Genomic DNA, 21,358 nt, shown 5'->3' with positions numbered 1-21,358 from the left:
ATGTCTGCATAGATATTATCAACACCAAACTGACAGTTACTCATGTAAAACAACCCACAGTCTGAACTGATGTTCACATGCATATTTCATATATTCTTATTGCATCATATATTCTTAAAACCAAAGGTAAATAGCAGAAAAGGCAATTCCAGGCAAAGCTATCATTCTTTGCTACAATTACAATCACTGGATTCAGATTTACCTAAATGTCTGGTACCATTTTCTTTTTTTTTTTAACTGTGTATTTATTGAACTTTTTTTAAAAACAAAACAGTTACATAACTTTTACATACAATATGAATACATGAAACACAAAGAATAAATAAACATTGGGGAAGAAGCAAAAAAAAAAAAAAAAAAAAAAGGGGAAAAGATTCCTGACAGCAGTTCGGTAAATGCACCACATATCGGTAGATTACCTGCATGGTTTAAACATTGATGTATTAGTATATGTTAAAACTATTTCCTTCGAGCAAATATGTTTCAATAAGTGCCCACTTCTGTCGAAAAGAGTCAGATTTTACCTGCAAGTCTGCAGTCATTTTCTCAAATATATATACTTGTTTCAGTCTTTGTGTCCACTCTGTCACAGTAGGTTCACGCACCTTCATCCAATTCACAGTGATTATCTTCCTAGCTACCATTAATAATATATGCAATACAAATAAGTGGGATTTATTAAACTGATCTGAGGGGAAACCATCAAGCAAACAGAAAACTGGGAGCATTGGTATATCTCTTCCCAAAATTGTACTAATTTCCCTTTTAATCCCCTGCCAATACAATAGTACTTTGGGACATTCCCAGAATATATGCACATAGTCCCCCACCATTCCACATTCTCTCCAGCACTGCGATAACGGCGATGTACTGTCAAATTTGGCAACCACCAGTGGGGCTCTGAAGAATCTCATTTTCATTTTCTAATCAAATTCCTTCCACATTTGACTACTTGTACCCTTATGACAGCCAGCACATATATTTATCCACATCTCATCCTCTATTACAGTATTTAACTCTAATTCCCAGTTTCTTTTGATATGAAACGTGTCATCAGATTGGTCCTGCATTAACTTCCTATAAATATGTGCTATATGATTTTTAGTAGGTAGACCATGTTCAATAATATTGATAAAATATTTTTCAACATTTATTGGAGTTCTTTTGATTATGTCCCAATGTTTATAATTTGTGATATAATGTTGTAGTTGTAAATATCTAAAGAAGTCATTAGATTTCAGCAAAAACCTATCGCATAATTGAGAAAAGGATCTTATGGTCTCCCCATCAAAAAATTGATTAACTATCTTTAAACCATTCTCTTCCCATCTACTAAAAACATCATCCCATATAGAAGGAAGAAAATCTGGGTTACCTTTAATGGGTATTGCACGTGATAGGGCTATTATTCCTCTAAACTTCTTTTGTATGGTGGACCAGATTTTAACAGTATGCTGTATCCATACATTTGTTATTTTCACTTTTTTCTGTGCCTGCAAGTCCATGAATGGCAGAACTGTCAGAGAAATTCCAGGAAGTGAATTCTGTTCAATATTAACCCATTCTGCTTCTTTATCAATACCAAGCCAAGCAGTCATAGCCCTTAGCTGAGCAGCCCAATAATAGTATCTAAGATTAGGAAGGTTCAAACCCCCCCCATCTTTATTTGACATAATTATTTTAAGTCTTATTCTTGGTCTTTTGTTTTGCCAGATAAATTTCGAAATCATTTTTTCTAGTTTGTTAAATGCTGAGAGCGGGACCCAAACTGGTAGGGATTGAAATAAGAACAGGAGTCTCGGTAATATGTTCATTTTCACTGTTTCTATCCTACCAAACATGGAGAGAGGTAGTATTTCCCATCCTGCCAAGTCCTTTTTTATCATCTCAAAAAGCCGTGTGTAATTAGCTAGGTATAAACGTGATGCCATAGGTGTAAGGATGACACCCAAGTATCTGAAGCCCTGACTAGACCATCTAAAAGATACCTCATTATCTAACTGTGTGGGCCAATGTCCTGATATCATCATTGCCTCAGATTTCTCAGAATTTACCTTATATCCGGAAACTGAGCCATAATCTCTAAGGCTCTCTAGAAGGGCTGGGATTGATGAGAGGGGGTTTTCAATGAATAGTAGTACATCATCTGCGTATAGCGATATTTTGTGATCTTTTCCTCCTTTATCTATTATCCCATGTATTCTGGGGTTGCTCCTTATTAACTCCGCTAGTGGCTCAATGCTAAGAGCAAATAAGACTGGGGACATCGCATCTCCTGGCGAGTTCCCTGCCTAAATTAAAAACTCTGAGCAATGACCATTAACTCGAACTCTTGACTTGGGATTTTTGTAAAAGTCTTTACCCATTTAACAAAATTATCATGAAATCCCATATAATTAAGAGTCTGCTCCAGAAACACCCAATCCACCCTATCAAATGCTTTCTCAGCATCTAGGCTGAGAAGCATTGAGGGTGTTTTACTGTCTTTTCCAATTTGTTGTATATTTAAAGCTTTTCTTGTATTATTTATGCCATAACGTCCATTAATAAATCCAGTCTGATCTGGTTTAACCAATTTTTTAATATGTTTTTGAATTCTGTTTGCAAGTATTGAAGTTAAAATTTTCATATCCTGACAAAGCAAACTTATTGGTCTGTAAGACATACATTGTGTGGGGTCTTTTCCAGTTTTATGAATTACGGTAATAATAGCATCAGACCACGAGTGCGGGGGGTCTTCATTTTGTAATACATGGTTAAACACCTTACTTAAGTTAGGAGCCAATTCATTTACAAATGTCTTATAAAATTCCCCGGGGAATCCATCCACGCCAGGTGATTTGTTATTTTTTAATTTTGTAATAATCTCTCTTATTTCCTCCTCTGTGATAGGGGATATCATTTCCTTTGCGTCTTCTTCTGTTAATTTATTTAATTCAATTGATCGCAGAAAGCTTTTAACTTTTTCTTCCTTATTTATTAATTTCTGGCCTTCATATAATTTTTTATAATAATCTTCAAATGCATGAACTATATCGTTTGGTTGTGTTAGCATTATTAACGTATCTGGGTGTTTAATTTTTGGAACTACCCTGCTTGCTTGAGCCTTACGTAATTGGAAGGCTAGGAGCCTGCTTGCTTTATTACTCATCTCATAATATTTTCTACTCACAAATCTGAGTGCCCCTTCTGCTTTATATGTGAGCAGATCATCCAATTTCTTTCTTTCCTGTTTTAAACATTCGATTTTACCTGTTTGTTTATGTTCAAATTCTAGTTTTCTGATTACATCCTCTATCTCGTTTTGTTTGGCTAATCTCAGTTTTTTATTCCTGGATGTTATTTCTATTATTTTACCTCTCATCACTGCTTTGGCTCCCTCCCACAAAATAGATGGAGTAACCAGTCCATTGTCATTAATATCAAAGTATTCAATCAATTGTTGTCTTATTTCTTCCTTGGCTTTGCAGTCGTTTATCATTGATACATTTAATCTCCAGTATTTAAACTGTTTACCTTGATCTAACTGAAGTTTTAATCTAACTGGAGCATGATCGGATATGGTTATGGGATCTATATGACATTCTGTAATATTGTGTAGATCTGCTCTAGAAGTACAAAAGAGGTCTATTCTAGAGTAGCTGCCATGTACATGTGACATAAAAGTAAAATCCTTCTTTTTCGGATGCAAGTGACGCCAGATATCTGTTAAACCTAATTCTCTCATTATTCCTAATAGAGCTTTTACTTTTTCTGACTGTGGTCCCCTATCTGCTGGTAACCTATCCACATGTCTATCTAATACACAGTTAAAGTCCCCACCAATTAGATACATTCCTTCGCCCTTCTGTGCCAACAGAGAGAAAACATTCTTAAAAAATTGTGGATAGTCTTCGTTAGGTGCATAAAGATTAAGAATCGTAATTTTTTTGCCTGAAATTGTACCAACTACCATGATATATCTCCCCTCTTTATCCTTGTATACTTGCTCCACATTAAAAAAGACTGACTTGGCAAACATGACTGCAACACCTCTCCTCTTCCCCTTGTTGTATGAGGCACTGACAACTTGGTCCACCCATTCCCTTCTCAGCTTTAAATGTTCCCCATCAGACAGGTGGGTCTCTTGAAGCAATGCAATGGAGCATTGCATTTTTTTAAGCTGACTAAATATTTTCTTTCTTTTAATTGGGCTGCTCAGACCTTTTACATTATAACTGACACAGATTAAATTGTCCATTGTTTGATGTTGTATATGTTAGTAACCATCATGTTCCAGAGGTATAAAAAAAATAATAAAAAAAATTAGAAAATAATAAAATAAAACAGCTGTCAAGGGCAGATATTTAAGATATACAGAAACTAAAACATGAACTATATACATGAACAAGACTCCCACACATCCATTTGGCCAAGTCATCATCTCACAGGCCAAATCCTGATGTAACAGGGGCAGGGAATTGTGACGCTGATTCCCTGGGGTACCAAAAATGCACCGAGTGCATGCGGCCATTCTGTTTTTAAAACAGGGCCGCCTCCAGGAGTGATTTCCACTCAAAATTCAAAATACCAGCAAGTATCCGTCAAATTAGAAACAAATCACTTATTATCCCGAGAATGAAGAAGAGAGGGGGGAAAGTTACTTAAACATACGAGTCTCAACAAAGTGCCACTCTCTTCTATAATTTAACCAGAGTTTACTCACAATTTGAAGCAAAAATATCTAGTTTAAATGTACTGCTTACACCTTTTTAAACTGTTCATTCCTTCTGCAAAAATGCTTGAAGATCCGCGTCGGACAACGCTGTGCTCAATTCACGTCCACCTTGACCTTGCACTAACTATCTAGCCCTCGATATTTCTCTTACTTGTCGGTCCCGTTCATCCACTCGAACTTTGATTCCTATGTCCCGCAGCGGTAGTGCAGCATCCATCAGGGTAGGGAAAGTTTTTATTCCCGTCTCCAGGTAGATCCTTATCTGTGCCGGGTAGATGCACTGCGCTCTCACATTCTTCATCTTGAGTTGTTTCATTACATCTCGCACCTGTGCTCTTTTCCTCTGCAGCCCAGGCGAATAGTCATTGTCAAAGTAGATCCGTTTTGTGTTGTAAACGACTTCTTTTTGTGACCAGGCTTGTCTTAAGATTGCATCCTTAACCGCATAGTCCAGGAATCTCACAATTATCGATCTCGGAGGTGCGGTAGAGTTTTTTGGTTTGGCTGCAAGGGCCCTGTGTGCTCTTTCAATCTTTATATCCATGTCCGGAGGTAGCTGTAGATCTGAGGCTAGCAGCTCCATAACAAATTCCGCTGTGTTTTCCCCTTCGCAGCCCTCGGGAACTTGATATATTCGCAGATTATTCCGACGAAGTCTGTTTTGCAGGTCTTCACATCTACCTGTAAGATCCGCCTCACGTTCCAGGAGATATCGGAGCGCTCTTTAGTGCCGCATTTGAGTTTCCTCAGCAACATTTATCCGTTCCTCCGTCTCCCCGATTCTGCTCTCCAAACTATTTATTTGGCCTTTTAAGTCCTCGACCGAGGTCTCTAATTTCGTCAGTGATATTTTCGTTTGTTTATGCCCTTCTTGATTTTCTTTTCTTAGCGATTTCAGTTCTTCCATCACTTCAGAAAGTTCGGGAGCACGCGGGCTAGCTTTAGCATGTCTGGTAGGGCTAGGTGATCGTTTTTTCTCGTCTCTTTCTCTCGAATTGTCATTTTTAGAAGCATTCTTGTGTCTTGTTATCGTACTCATTTCTGCAAACTCTGATTATACCTGAATTGATTATATAAATCGGGATTTTTGCTACTATCCGACGGAGCTTAACTTTCAAGCGTTTACCATCTCCGTGACGTCACCGGAAGCCCCCCTGGTACCATTTTCTAATAATTATAAGTTTATAAGTGCTAATAAGTTGTAACTAAAAACATTATTAATTGTTAATAAACTGTTTACACTTTAAAGTCCTTGAGCAGCAACTTTGTCAGAAATCCAACAGAAGAGCAACTGGTGTGTCTGTTTACAGCACAGCAAAACAAATTCATGTTTTGTTAACAAAGCATTCAGTCAGGAATAATTGCAACCAAGAGCTGATTTCATGCTGCACACGACCCATGTAGTTTTCCTCACAATAGCAGGAGGTGTGTAGCCTGTCACCTGCAGCTCTACAACTAACAGCTCACTGTGGCTGCTCTTCTTGTTGCATTACTTCGTGCAATATTTAAAACTGATCCGCTGTCAAAGAATAATGGAAACGACTGTTGTCTTGTTTTGTAGACGCATAGTTGATGAACACTAGTAGTCAGCGCTAAACGCGGTGACAAATAGATTGTATTTCCTGTGGCTGGTTCACAATAAAAGTCACTCCGAGCTTCCCTATTTGAACACTTTTAATGTGAACCAGGGGCAGTAGGATGTTCTGTTTGCATTAGCAATATCTTAATACATCTCTAATACATAGAGAGTGAACAGTAAACATTGAGGCTGTTATTGCGGGATTACATGCTACAACATTTTCTGTGAATCTGTGTGTGAAGGCAATTTAAATACAGCGTGGGAATGGCAGACTCTGCCACTAACAATGAAAACCACTATACAGAGAGATAATCACTGAATACAAATACATTAAATGGCTATTGAATAAATAATATCAAAAAGAGGGTTTGATATCATTAAATTTTTAAGGATTTTCACTTTATATAAAAAGTTCAAACAGTCATAGTAAACAGATATACATGCAAGACAGAGAGACAGACAGATAGACAACTAGGCTGACACGACAGACAAGGCCTCAATTAAACTTAGTTACCATGCTACTGATCTAACAGGCCTGCTGCAGGCTTGTAATTATTTTTCACCAATCATTGGTCTATGTAAGAAGCCTCATTTGGGCATTGTATCCCAGAAGGCAGTTTGACGGGGAATGAGAACAAATGGCATCCTCCCTTGTTAGGAGAATTTTTCTCCCTTGTTAACTATAGATTTGGTGTGAAAATGTACATAACAACAATTTACCTAATCACCATTAATCACCATACTGCTCGTTAAATTTGTGCAAATTGCATGCTGCCTAGCCTACTCTCTTCTTCCCTCACCCTTCCTGCTGTAAAAATACAGAGCAGGGAAATTGCACCTCTGATGAGTATGAGGTTTTCATCCTTATAGAATTAGACTTCTGTGTCAGCTTTTTCCTACCTTGTCAGCTCTTTTACTCGACTGGAGGTAAGGCTGAGGAGATGAGGCGAAAAATTCTTTAGGCCTATTTCAGCCTTATAATGGGCTGCCGATTTCCCTGCAGCCACTAAGGGAGGAGCTGTGCGGATGCATGCTATTTGCAGACCACAGCTGTTTGTCAAAGATATGATTATATAGAATGACACAGATACATCAGAGATTTCAATCTCAGCTCTCACAGCATGGCAACCAAAATGGCTCTGTTCAGTTTCATCTATCTTAGATCATACAAAGAGTGGCGTGGGGTGGAAGGGGGAAGGAAGAAGTTAGATGAGGAAAAAAGATTATCAAAGCTTGCTTTCCAAGGAGAGGATAAGACAATCTCATGCAAGCATTTTCTTTGTGGAGGTATTTTCAAAGCGTCACAGTCCCCTCTGTTGTTGAAAAGGCTGAATTCTGAAATAAGCAAGGCCATATAATTCAGCAGCACTATGTGTCGGACGAGAGAGGAAAATCTCTAAATCTGCTGTTTCATGCAGCTCCTCCCCGCCTCTGATTTCTGCCGCTTGGCTTGCCAGATAAGATTCTGAACTTCAAACATGCAGTCAATGCTCATCGTTAAAGCAGAGATAGAGGATGAAGCTTTCTGGATTCGGAGATGTTTCTATATAGTATGTAGGCCTATTGGGGAGATGGTGATTACGGAAAGTCACACAAAAATGACAGATCCCAGAACATTGAGAAATGGATGTGCACATACTATACATAGGTATATGAACCATTCATTTATCTCATCTGCCCTAAAGCAGCAATTTCATCAAAGACAAACATCTGCAGAAATAGGTTACACTTTCATCCAAACTGTTTCTGATTTTCCTTAAACCAATTCTAAGTGTTTCATAATGAACATCCCAAGCGTGTCTGTCTGGAAAGCTAGTAATGGAATATTTATAGAATGTTTCTGGGAATACTTGTGGGAAACTCTGGTTATAACAAGCATCTTTGTTCTACTGAGACACAATTTCTGCTTTCCTAAGTTGCGTCTCTCCTTCTGTCTCTGTCTCTGTGTCCCGCTCTCTCTGCTATTCTCTCTCTGTCTTTTATATATACAGTATCTTTCTCTGTGCCTTCCTGCCTTTCTCTCTGTTTAGTTTTTCAACAACCTCAAAACCTGAGCTCAGTCAGAACCTCAATCTGAACCTCATACCTAATGCATTACAGTAGTAGCCATCATATAACAGAAATCCCTCAGAACTCATCTATCCTGCAGGCTGTTCTCTTTCCATTGTAGCAGCATGGAACTACATACAACATGCATGCTGTATCTCAAAACTGTCTTTAATAACTGTGCCTCATATAATTCTGTGTGTCTTCTGACAGCTGGAAACCAAATAATCTCCCTCGGGAATTGAACCTCAGCACCACAGCAGTTCACTCTTGCTTGCAGTGCATGCAGTGCAGTATTGTCAGAGAGAGTTGCAAATGACATTTCTTTATTTTTGTCTGTTAAACTTGGCGGAATAAATGTTTAACTATTGCATGCAAGTACTTTCAGTAATGCACTGCAGGCTGACCACGCACAACACTGACAACATTTGGGCTCAGTTTCTCACATGATCAACTCCACCCTGGCATTTCTAAAAGGCAGTTCAGCAAGTGTTTGATGTAAACCATGTCCCGGAGCGCATCACTGTTAAATGTCGCAAGATGTTTTCAAATAAGCACAAAATACTCAAATGGTTTCAAATCCTCTCTGGACTTCTGTGGGAACTCTTGAAGAACCTATCAGAGGTGTGTCTGTGTGTGTGTGTTTGTCTTGCCACATTTGGAGACAAATTTCAGACTACACACTAGCTGATAAGGGACAGCTTGTCAAACAGGGGAGAACTGGTAAATGTTTTCCTCTGAATTTAGCCCCTCAAGCAATGCATCGTCCCAGGCAGTGCACTGCCCTCAACAAGCTCAACCAGTCAAAGTTTGTTTGGTTTAGGTTATGGCCACATGTAAGGTTTGACATATTGGTTACAGTTAAAGTTCTAATTCTTAAAGCTGCTTTAATAATTTTTTGAATATTGAATATTGGACTTACGTTTGTCAGGGGATAGAAACACAACTTCAAATGAGTGGTAATGTTGCTGCATACCTGCTCAATGCGTAATTAGGCCACTATTTCCTAACATGTTCGCCATAACAACCTTATAAGGTAATAATATGTAAATGTTGTCTTTACAGCTGGTTGTTCTGTCCCGAAGTGGCTAAAAAAATGTGGTCACACTTTATTTTACGATACATTAATAAGAAGTAATAAGCCGTACTTTGTATGAAATTAGACCGAAACTAGAAATAATATGTTAATTAATATGTTCTTTATTAGACAGTAAACAAACAGTTATACCCTAATTAGACACCATACACCGTAATTAGAAACTGCCTATAATGCCATATTAGACCCAAAATATACTATACTTAGACACTGTTATACCAAATTATACTCTAATTAGAAACCAAATAGGAGATCCTAATACACAATTAGAGAACATTTTACAAGATCAAAGTCTAATTAAATCAAATACATTACCATATCAGATCTAAAATATGCTACAGTTAGAAGCTATTCTACCCTTACTACCAAATTACAAGACACAAAGCATGCACATAATGGACGTGATGCAGAGGACAAAAGACGATATCAGAAAACCTTTTGACTGTCTTCTGTAGTCGTCTTTAATTAAAACAATGTGACGGAATGAATCCTCTCAGCCAACAGTTTGTTTTGGCGTGCTGCGATACACAAGTTGCTCTTCTTCAGTTGCATTTCCGGCAGATTAGCCACTCAAGGTGTGTTTGCTGCCCCCAGTGGCTGACACACAAAGCATTTCATGTCATGTTGACAACCTTGAGAGCTAAGAGGAATTGTTTTAGTTTAACCTGTTCTATTAAACCGACATACAGATGACATGGCCTTTGATGACATCATTACAGCCAGCTTCACTTGAATTTACTCAATGAATTCAATAGTTTTTACCAGCTGCAACAGCGATGCTGGTATTATTTTCACCTTGTGAGCCTGTGTGTGTGTCATCATGGCAAAATGTGGTCCTGGAGACACCTTCTGTGGCGGGAACTACCACAGAAGAGGTTTTGAGTACTTTGCCAGGTGTTTTTGTCAAGATTTTGTCAACACAATAGTCACACAAGCGTGCAAGATGCAGTCACGAAACTTTACATGTGTGTAGTTGAGGTCAAATGAAGGCAGAGTTGAAAATGGGTGTGGTCCGAGCAAGGGTGCTGGAAGATAACATTCAAACTTTATTAACTAACATCAGCAACTAACTAGTTTCATCTTCTACACATACTAAGTATTTTGTGCAAACATCCATTAAGAACGACCATTAGATCCTTAATGAAAAACATTATTTAAGCACAAAGCACATTAAACCTATGCAACAAAATAGCCTAATCTACACTATGGCCTAATCTAATTATTACCCCCCACGACCAACCATGTTTAATGTTGTACATTCCTTGTATATTGTGTAAATCTGGCACATGTTTCACCAAACTCACTTCTCTCATATCATTTGTTTGATTGTACCAAACATCGATTTGGTGTCGCAGCTGGTGTGATCCCATCCCAAGATGGTCTCTACTTAATTTAGAGAAAGATTGGAAAAGAGAGGTGGGAGTGCACTAGGGACAGAGTGAGAGAGTATAGACAGCAAAAGAAAGAAAGGCAGACACTGTATGGAGAGTAACGATGTGAAGAGAGAGAGAGAGAGAAGGAAGAGGAGAAGAAAAGAGAGATGTCCCGGAGGCAGAGCTAGTAAATGAGTCATCGGAGTGGATCTGCTATCAGGTCTATTCTAACAGCGCTACAAGTGAATGGATGCCTTAAAGGTTAGGCATAAAATGATTTCTCATTTTGCTGCGATATCCCCCCAGGTAGACATTAATGCTTTAGTTATGGACTTGACTGTAAAAGCTCCTGAGGTAATGCACTGCTTGTCTGCCATAAATATCGCTGGCTATGTATGTGCACATTGTGATTTCAATGAGGCTGCTTTTATGGTGAGGAGCGTATTTTTGTGCAAATAGTCAGCTGATGTTATGCTATGTGTCATTTCTACAGCCAGGTAGTCACCCTGTCTGCAGAGCTGCCTCCCTAGGTACTGAGGATCACAGCTGACACTCTGTTCAGCTCTGATCATCCTGACCCATTTTAGGACCCACACACACACACTCACAAACACGCATGGGCACACACACATACACCCATGCATTCATACAAAGTAAAACAGCCACACACAAAACACTTACATATGTGCAAAGCTTCATTTCTGCTCTGTTGAGTCTGTTCGTGTCACAACTTTGCAGCTGTTTTAGCCATGGGGACATGAACACTAAATTTGCACAAATTCTCTTCCCAGTCATTTGGTTGGAACAGTGGGTTTTGAAATGATAATGAATCTGTGGGGCAGGATCTCCCACATGGCACCATGTCTAGTGTGGAAACAGAAGAAATAGAATAAGGCAGCCCTGGAAAGCAGCAGAATAAGATTTTTTTTCTGTGAAATGTGAAAGTCAAATTCTAGCTGAACAAGATATCGCCTTTAAAGCAGTCTGTGCTTCTAAGAAGCGGTAAAAAATGTGAATCTGAGGTTAATGTCATGTCCGCAGAGCACAGATGGTTCCCCATAAATGTGATTTACAGTTCAAAGTCCTGGTGTATCATTCAATCTTGGAAAGCACAAGCAATAATAACACAAACACACTTACTCTTACAGCAGGCAAAAACAGGTTAAAAATCACACGTTGTTGTGCACACTCAAAGACAAAAGGGAGAGGCAATGTGCAGGTCAGATTCCACAGCAATATAACTACACAGCAGGGAACTCTGACCATCCAAACTCAGTGTGTGATTGTGAACATGACAGTGCCGAGTGGCATGTTGGAGGAGATGAAGCCAGAGAGTGCGTCACTGAATCCCCTGGGCAAAGCAGCTGCCCCTGTGTATCTTTGGGACGGGGGACTTAGGGTGCTCTCTGGGCGTCTGCTCCAGTCTGGCTACAGGGTGGTGTACGGCAGCCGCAGACCTCACAGCTGTGGCCCCTTGCCTCAGGGAGCTTAGGTACAACACATGGCATAACTTGGAGTTTATCAAAATGTACAAAAAGGCGTGTGTATGCAGCTCAAACATGTTCAAGAGTCTTGAATGTGTGTTTTATACAGGTGATGAGCCACACAGCAGCAGCCCATTCAGCCAGATCTTTATTTGTGTTTACAGAGAACACTATGGATTCCTGGAGACAATGACACCTCATCTTAAAGGAAAGGTGAATTAATGTTTGATGTTAGAATATGTAACAATAAGGTACAAAAAATCCCTAGAAATTCCCAAGAGTAGTTACTAAGGAACAAATCAGGAAGTAACAGCTAATTAGAAATAGCTAATTAAAAATGTAGTTCCTGATGCTGAATCAAGGAATATATTATAAGTTGAAAACATGCTGCTAGATAGCGTACTAAACTAGAATATATTGTTTAGTTCCTCCACATCTGTGAATCTAGATATTGATAATCAACATGTTGCTCCCAATAAACTCTTAATTATGTGATAAGTGGCATGTAAACAATACTTAACCAGTACTTCATTATTATGTACACATCACTTAGTATTTGTTACTCCTTGTTTAAACTAGTTACACAGTTTAAATAAATGTAATCATGGCTGATGATGATGATGATGATGATGATGATGACTTCTTAACTAATATGTACACAGTATAATAAAGAAGCAATTAATGCATTTTTGGTTACATGCTAACATCAGTATCAAGTTAGTGGTTCCTTAGTGGTTGCTCATGATATGGTTTCATATCATGAGCCTTAAAAGAAGGGGTTGTCTATTTGCAACCCCTCATCCGATGTTGCATATGTCATTGACGTTTGAGTAGTTTGACCAAAGAATGCTAATTTTCTCTCAGATTGTTTCATTTGAATAACTTTTAGAGGCCTGAAGAGGTTCAAGTAATCAGCTTTTCACAAGACTTTGTCTTTATATCATCTCAAGACCCCTCAAGGTTATCTTGTCATCCCACCCCAGGTTGGGAACCACTGGAGTAAGTGATCAGTATGCAGATTCACGGGTAGGAACTAACGTTGTTTCTAACAGTTCTCAAGTAATTTATCATTAGCCACAATATAATCCATGACTCAGAGTTATTCAAACTTGGTATATATGAATTATTCTAAAAATTATATTATTCTTTAAATATGCTATTCCTCAGTAACTGTTCTTGATTTTGTGTACTGTGTTGTAACTTACAGTATGACATTAGAATCTTTACATAGCCAGTGTTAGCGCCATTGCTGTTAAAAAAGTTATGAATTACACATTGCTCTTTGCTCATTATAAAATTAATGGACATATTTTCCTGTAGCTTTACACTGTTTTTGCTTCAAATGGTTGTACTACTGTGTTCACTTGTAATTTGGATACCTGATATATGTTGAAAGCAGAATGAAGAGGTTAAAGACAAAGAATCAACACTTACAATGAAAAAAAACCAACTTCATTTATACCGCCAATTTCGAGACAAAGTGGTGCTTTACATGGGAAAATCAAGATTAAAACATTTCAGCACAACAAAAAATAAAATCAGGAAATTAAAAGTAGCCAAATTAAATAGAATAAAATACACCTCAATAACAAACTAAGATAAAACAGTGAAATAAACAAATAATGCAGATAAGGCAGATTTGAACTGGAAAAATAAAACAACATAAAAATATAAAATAATAGTTTTAGAAAATGAATATCAGATTAGAATCAGACTCAAATTAGAAATTACTGTACAATAATTGTAATTACTGACACTGGAACAATATGGACTACACTTTATTCTGTTACATAAAAAAAGTAATGTGATTACAGTAACGCCTTCGTTTATAAAGCATTACCCTTGACACTGCATAATCAGCATTTTTTTCAGGTTACTATTAAAAGGAGTGTAATCAGCTCAGTTCTGTTCACACCTTCATCACAATTTCTGAATTGTTCAACATTCTCCCTTTATTCTAATTAATATGTCTGAGATAAGATAAGAGTTAATTGAATAGATTTAACTACTTTTTTCTTTTGTTTCCTCTTCTCTGTCAATGCTGATGGGTTGATTACAAGGTGCTAGTGGACCTCAGTAACAACCTGAAGAAAGACATATACCCAGAAGTAACAAACTCCTGTGAAAGCGTGGAGAAGAAATGAAGGTTGTCTCATTCATATACATATAGATATTCAATATACTGTACATGTAAACGCTTCCATCCTCATAGATGTAATGTTTTATTTTTGTGATGATCTCAGAAAAAGGGAGCTAACTTTTCTCCAGACGACTCTTGGTTTAATATCAGAAATCATTTTGGAACAGTAGGGGCCACTTTTTTTGAATGCTGGATGTTTTTTTGGGAAAGTGCTCCTGAACACCACTTAGCATGAGACATCAAAACTCTCAACTGAATCCAAAAGAAATGAAAAAAAAATAGCAGGGTCGCAGCTCCCTTAGCAGAACGGCCTGCTGTGTGTCTATTCAGTTGAAGTGGAAACATTGATTCTCACCATTTTGAGACCCTTCCTTCCCCGTCTGTGTATTTGTAGACAGAAACAATAGCAACTAAAAGTCCTTGCTGTGTGTTCTTCAGAATAGTCCCTGGAGCTACTGTGATGAAAGGCCTTAACATGCTGTCTGCCTGGGCCCTGCAGAATGGACTTTTGGCAGGAAAATAGGTGAGAGAGGAGTGGAAGTAAGAAATCTGTTAAAAGATGTCAGTGGGATCAAGGCGAAACAGAGCCAGGAAGCTTCCGAGCCTTAAGGAAGGCTTTGGTTGACTAAAGTAAAGATACAAAGACAGAGCAGTAACAGAAGGGGAGATTACCAACTTGAGCTAATCATGATGAGACGTGTTTGACTTCAAACCAGGAAACAATAATGGCTTTCATCATTTCCTGGAATATAATGGGATAAGTGGCTCTCAGATATGTTAATAATAGGTGATGAATGCCTTACTATACACCATGCAAAATTTAGGAAAGGAATTGATTTCATTTGTGTTGCTGCAGATGATTGATTTTGCTGTCTTTCCATAACGAAGCAAGAGAAAATGTGGATAGTGCTTGTATAAACACTCAAACAAACAAACAAACACACTTTATGATGTTGCAAAGTAGAAAGACCAGTGTTTATTGCAGCTTCAGTTTCACAGCTACAAAGAGAAACACAAACATGTTGGAACCTCTTGAGACCAAACCTGAATCTGCCTCGAATCCTCTTCAACACAAACAACCCCCCCATACATACACACACCGACACAAACACACTCTCACGCATACACAGCGATACCACTGCAGTGCTCTATTTTCTTTGAAAACAGGTAGCTGTGAGAGAACAGGGGTAGTGTGTTGGAATGTGTGTGTCTTTATCAGTGCATGTGGGTACAGTATATATCCACATGCATATGCTTGTCAGTGTGTGCTATTCCCCGGCCAGCAATTTGATTAGATCCACAGTGGGGCTGTGGCTCTGTCACATTTACATTCAGATGGAGATTTAGTCTGTCGGCCGTCCCCTGCTGTTACTGGTGCAGTAATGTAGGGAGACATGGCTGGCTGCCCGGTCCACTTATACACACACCTGGGGGAAAACTGCTCAATCCTACTGACTCCACTATATGCCTGTCAAACTGCTCTCTCTCTCTAACGCTCTCTGTCTCTCTCTGTCTCTGTCCCTTTGTATGATTTAGTTTTTTTCCCCCTTTACAAACAACTTAATCATCTTATCACAGAGCTGTGAGTGTGGTATTAACCTTGCATTTGTCTTTACGTAGTCCTACACTTCCAGGGGCTTCATCTCAAAATGACTGAAACAGCTCTCTGGAGATCAACAAAACAAGGTTAATTGTGTAAACAGACACTGTAGGTTTATATGGTGCAGTCGTGCGCTACATATTCCAAACAGGGTTGGTGAGTCACCTAATAATAATCTTAGAGTAATTATTAGCAACTGAAAAACAAAACCTGATCAGAATGTAGCTGCAGGAAAATATTTCTGTTTTTAATGTTATTCTGAGGCATTCTGAAAAAAAGGTGCACTTGGCTTTTGAAATTACTGACTAATAGACTATATAACTGCAGATAAAAAAAAATATTAAGAAATTAATATTATAACTTTTCAGATTTTTTGAAAACAGTGCTTCCCAGGTAACTAAAACTGAAAAAGCAATCGCCTACATGATACATTATTAGGACCTGTATTACTAATGATTAATTACGGTACTGGTTACTACTAATATTAAAGAGAATTCTGGCAAAATATTCTCTATTTTCCTTCTTGTCAACAAATCCCATGAAAAAAACAGAACCTACAATGAGCTCATCCCAATAACAAGTATCGTCACTGAGATAGCTTATTCTTCTGCGCCATAGACCTCCATTTTTGTCAAATAACTATTAAAAACATCAGTGAGCTACGCTTGTTGCACTGAGTGACATTTTCCTTCATTGTGATGAACATGGGCACTGTAGTTTATTTTGAGCCAGTCCCACATACTCCATTCTGCTGCTGTAAATGCTCACTAGCGCATCAAATCCATGGCTGAAAATAGTTCAGAACAAATACACTGTTTACTCTAACTCGAAAATGTTTGCTAAAGACTACAGTGCCCAGCTTTTTAAGGAAATTATTTAGCCTTTTTTTTTTTAAATTTAAGTTTATATTTGTGACCAGTTTTATATAAGATTTATGTTTTCAGCAGGAGCTAATGGGCTTAGGGCTGACTGGCACAGACAATGCAAAGAATTTGGAAAGTAATGAAAGATGCCATGGTAGTTGTTGATAATAACAAAAAAATAGAACGTCACCTCACCAGCCTTATTCTTTAAACACCTCATGACTATACGGCAGTCCATTCTAAAAATAACCCACACCTCCATACTCCAGGTGTACCTGTGTGGGAACAGTGCAGAAGCAAAGCAGGCAGTAGCAGAGATAGCCACCAAGCTGGGCCTCACTGTTCTGGATAGAGGGACTCTGTCAGCAGCCAGAGAGCCAGAGGACTTCCCCCTGCAGCTGTGGAGGCTGCTGCTATATGTGGCCATCGCCTTCTTCTACCTGCTCGTTAGAGATGTCATCTCGGCATATGTTGAACAGGGGAAATACATCTCCTTCAGAATCACGATATCTCTGGCCAACAAGATAAAGATTTGCACCCTTTTGGTTTAGTGTCCTATAGATGATTTGAACGATGTGTTTTGTGTTTATCCTCCATCATTCATCCATTGTTTCCAATTGTGTCTCTCATCATGTTGTCTCTGTGTTACCTGCCTGGTGTTATAGCTGCCTTCCTTCAGCTTTACCGAGGGCCAAAGTACAGGTCAATCATCAGACCAGGGCAAAAATGTTCTCTACTATGTAGTGTGGAGTGTCAAGTGCCTAGCTCACTTTTGCACATTCCAGGCGCTTCCCTGATTGGCTGGACCACTAGATGCTGTGCACTAAGCAGATGGGTCTGGTAGCACTGGGCTTAGCTTTTCTCCATGCCATCTATGCATTCATCATTCCTATTCGCTATGCTGTCAGACAAAAACTCATCTCGCTTGTGGATGAGGTGCAGCAGGCTGGTTCAAACCTTTCAGTGTTTTTACAGTCCTGTACATAAAGGAACATGACATAAAGCCAATCACCATACTTACAGTACTGTCTCTCTGTTTTACTTTGATAATACAGAGGCATGGGGCACAGACTCATTCTATGTGCTGGGAATCCTGGGCTTCTTTCCTGCTAGGACTAACATCCCTGCCCTCTGTGGGAGGCACTCTCAGCTGGAGAGAGTTCAGCTTCATTCAGGTCAGAGCACAGTTGGAAATGTACAGTCCTTTATGTGCATGTGTTACTGTGGGTGTGTGTGTGTGCTCGTATTCATCTTCAGGCCTATGGATGTTATCAGTCATGTGCTTACTATCCATAAAAAATGTCTTTTAGGGCCTTTGTGATAACTTATATGTGGAGTGTCCAAGTTTTCATCAGTTCTTAAAGTGTTGTAAAAGCAATATGTCACTGGCACTCATTTCCCCGGAGCCTAGTTAACTAACTGCCTAACAGAGGCACACAGAGTGAAAGCCTGGCTGACTCTAGCCCAGGATTTTAAATGTTAAGTTATTCATTAAATAGAATTATGATACCTGGTATAATCCTCAGGGAGAAGATTGTTAATACAGGTCACAGGTCCATTTGCGTAAAGGTCAGGTCCATAGGTAGACCTCAGATAGGGAATGAGGCTCAGAGATAGAGGTCTAGGTCAAGATAATCCTTATGATCTGACGAGAAGAGTTGTGAAAAACATAAAATAAAAGGTACACATTTACATAAACTGTTTGCAGTTGTGATCAGGGTTGTCAACAGAGGAATGTAATTTTTTTGATTATACATGTTAATGCTCACAGAAGGATTTGCTTTTCTAAATTGGTTAAATAAGATCCTTGATTATCATTATGGGGCACAGTTCATTACTGCACTACATTATTATGAATGTTTCCTTATTGTGCTGTTGTTGTAAGTCACTGTGGATGAGAACATTAGCAGCAAATGCTAAAAATGTAAATGAAAGCACATTATCCAAGTAATTAACAATAACCAAGCCTCAAAGGCCACTGGTGCTACAAAACCAATTATTCCAGAACCGCTGTGAGACTATTTGTATTTTTAGCTTATTGTAACACTTTAGGACAAGCACAGGAAATAGTCAGACATTCATCTTTAAATCTATCAGAAAAATACCACAGAAAAGTTAACTTCAGGTTTCAGGTTTCCATTTCTAAAGTCAGTAGCAGACAGCCTTTTTCAAAAAAAAAAAGAAAGAAATAGCTGAATTGAATTATATTCAGTAAAATAGCATGTAAATGAGCATGCCAGCTACAGGGGCTTCAGTTACCAACAGTCTTTTACAGCGCGCCAGATTTTTATCATGCAGTATAGTAGAAGTTATTTGTATGTCTGTATATGTCAGTAAATCATATATGTGTAACATTTTGGGGAGAGGGTTAATTGCTTTCTTGCCGAGAGTTAGATGAGAAGACTATCAAGTTTGTACACTAAATATAAAGCTACCACAAGGAACCGGTTAGCTTAGCTTAGCATAAAGACTGACTGGCTCTGTCTGTAGGTAACAAAATTCGCCTACTAGCACCTCTAAAGCTCATTAACTAACATGTTAGGTGACCCCGGTTTCTATCCAGGGGGTGAGTGTGGACATTACAAGTACCTGGGAGTACACATGGACAATAAAATGGACTGGGCTAAGAACACTCAAGCTCTTTACAGGAAGGGCCAGAGCTGCCTCTATTTTCTGAGGAGGCTGAGGTCCTTCAACATCTGCTGGACAATGCTGAAGATGTTTTATGAGTCTATGGTGGCCAGTGCTATCCTGTATGCTGTTGCATGCTGAGGCAGCAAGTTTAGGGTAGCGGACGCTAACAGGCTCAACAAACTGATCTGTAAGGCCAGTGACATTGTGGGGGTGGAGCTCGACTCTCTGTCGGTGGTGTCAGAGCGGAGGATGCTGGCCTAACTACATGCCATCTTGGACAGTGTCTCCCAACCACTCCATGACGTGCTGGTCAAACAAAGGAGTACCTTCAGCGAAAGACTCATCCCACCAAAATGCACCACAGAGCGCCACAGGAAGTCATTCCTTCCTGTGGCCATCAAACTCTTTAACTCCTCCCTCTAAGTGTTAGTCTGTATGACCCTAAGTCACTAAACTGGACATTGGATCATTAACATCACTACAATACTTGAAATAATTGTGCAATATTCTGTGTTAATACTCCTGTGCAATTTACTCTGTTTTCAGTTTAAAATTCCCTATCGATATTTATTCATACTTCTATTACTGCTGTGCAATATCCACCGTCTAATAATCATCTTAATAAGCTACACTTAACTTGACAGTACATGCACTATTACTTATTACTTATATTATTACATTGTATTGTACCATACATACTTATCAACCTCCAAATCCACTTGGTACTTACACTTACTTTAGCTTTTATACTTATGTATATCCACTTTGTACTTAATTTATCTTACCTGTATTATAGCGTATTATATTTTGATTTGCTTTGTACTTTTATTCCTTCTATTCTCAAGTGTACATTGACGTGATAGTGAGCAGCTGCAACGAAAGAGTTTCCCCTCGGGTATCAATAAAGTATTTCTGATTCTGATGTTAGACACATTGTGGTTTTATAGGGGGTTACAGTATGTACTATATGTATATACTACTATTTCTTGCCCTGGAACGGTAATCCTCTGTGATATAACTTGTTAATTGGTGAGTTTAAGAGGTGTTGGTAGGCAGATTTTGTTACCTTTGGACAGAGATGGACTAGCTGCTTACACCTGTTTCTTTTATGGTAAGCTAAGCTAACCGGCTGCTGGCTCCAGTGACATATTTAGCATACAGACATGAGTGTGGTATCGGTATTTTATGTGATTTTCTTTCTCAGTCAAAGCTGGGCCACTTGAACCTGTGCATATGCACGGTGCATGGCTACATTTACGACTGAAACAAATTTCTTCGTCCCTCTGCCTACAAACGGTACACTCCTCCATGCTACATGTTCTGTCTGATTGTGCCTTCTTTGGTGCTGGTGCTCAAGATACTGCTCCTCCACCCCTGCGTGGACCAAACCCTAACCCGCATTCGACAAGGCTGGGAGAGGATCCACCCAAGGGAAGAGATTTGTTTGAGTAAGTCCACCAACCTGTGAACTCTGAACTCTGAAGTCATCAGGGTTGCTGATTATTGAGGGTTTCATTCACTCATTATTTTGAGGGGGGAAAAAAAATTAAAACTGTACATGACTATACACTGTAAAAATACCAATGATCCTAAAGTGAGAAATATTTGAAATTTGTAGATAGACTTAAATTCGGCAAAGGGATTTACAATATTCCATGTTTTGTTGCAAAATTTTTTTTTACAAAATGGTGAGCTCTTAATTTTCTAAAATGTCTACTGTTTGGAACAACTCATTAGTTATGTAAAATGAGTAATGCCTCAGAAAAAAACATATCCAGAGATAATTTTGTCCATGCTCAGTTGGTGTGTGATTGTGTCCTTTAATC

At 38.7% G+C, this 21,358-nt stretch overlaps 1 protein-coding gene and 1 pseudogene across 1 annotated transcript in view; one reads left to right on the top strand and one right to left on the bottom strand.

Moving 5' to 3' along the window:
- LOC122881320 (G patch domain-containing protein 8) overlaps positions 1–7,215 on the bottom strand; it is a 60,002-nt gene extending 52,787 nt beyond the window's left edge. Inside the window, exon 1 of the mRNA XM_044207353.1 lies at positions 7,197–7,215. The gene's annotated coding sequence lies outside the window, so the exon portion shown is untranslated. The remainder of the gene's footprint in view (positions 1–7,196) is intronic.
- Positions 7,216–17,116: 9,901 nt separating this feature from the next.
- LOC122881477 lies at positions 17,117–21,000 on the top strand (annotated as a pseudogene).
- Positions 21,001–21,358: the final 358 nt, after the last annotated feature.

This window comes from Siniperca chuatsi, linkage group LG9 (assembly GCF_020085105.1).
Source record: "Siniperca chuatsi isolate FFG_IHB_CAS linkage group LG9, ASM2008510v1, whole genome shotgun sequence".
Classification (NCBI taxonomy): Eukaryota; Metazoa; Chordata; class Actinopteri; order Centrarchiformes; family Sinipercidae; genus Siniperca; species Siniperca chuatsi.
This window is presented reverse-complemented; position numbering and strand designations above follow the sequence as displayed.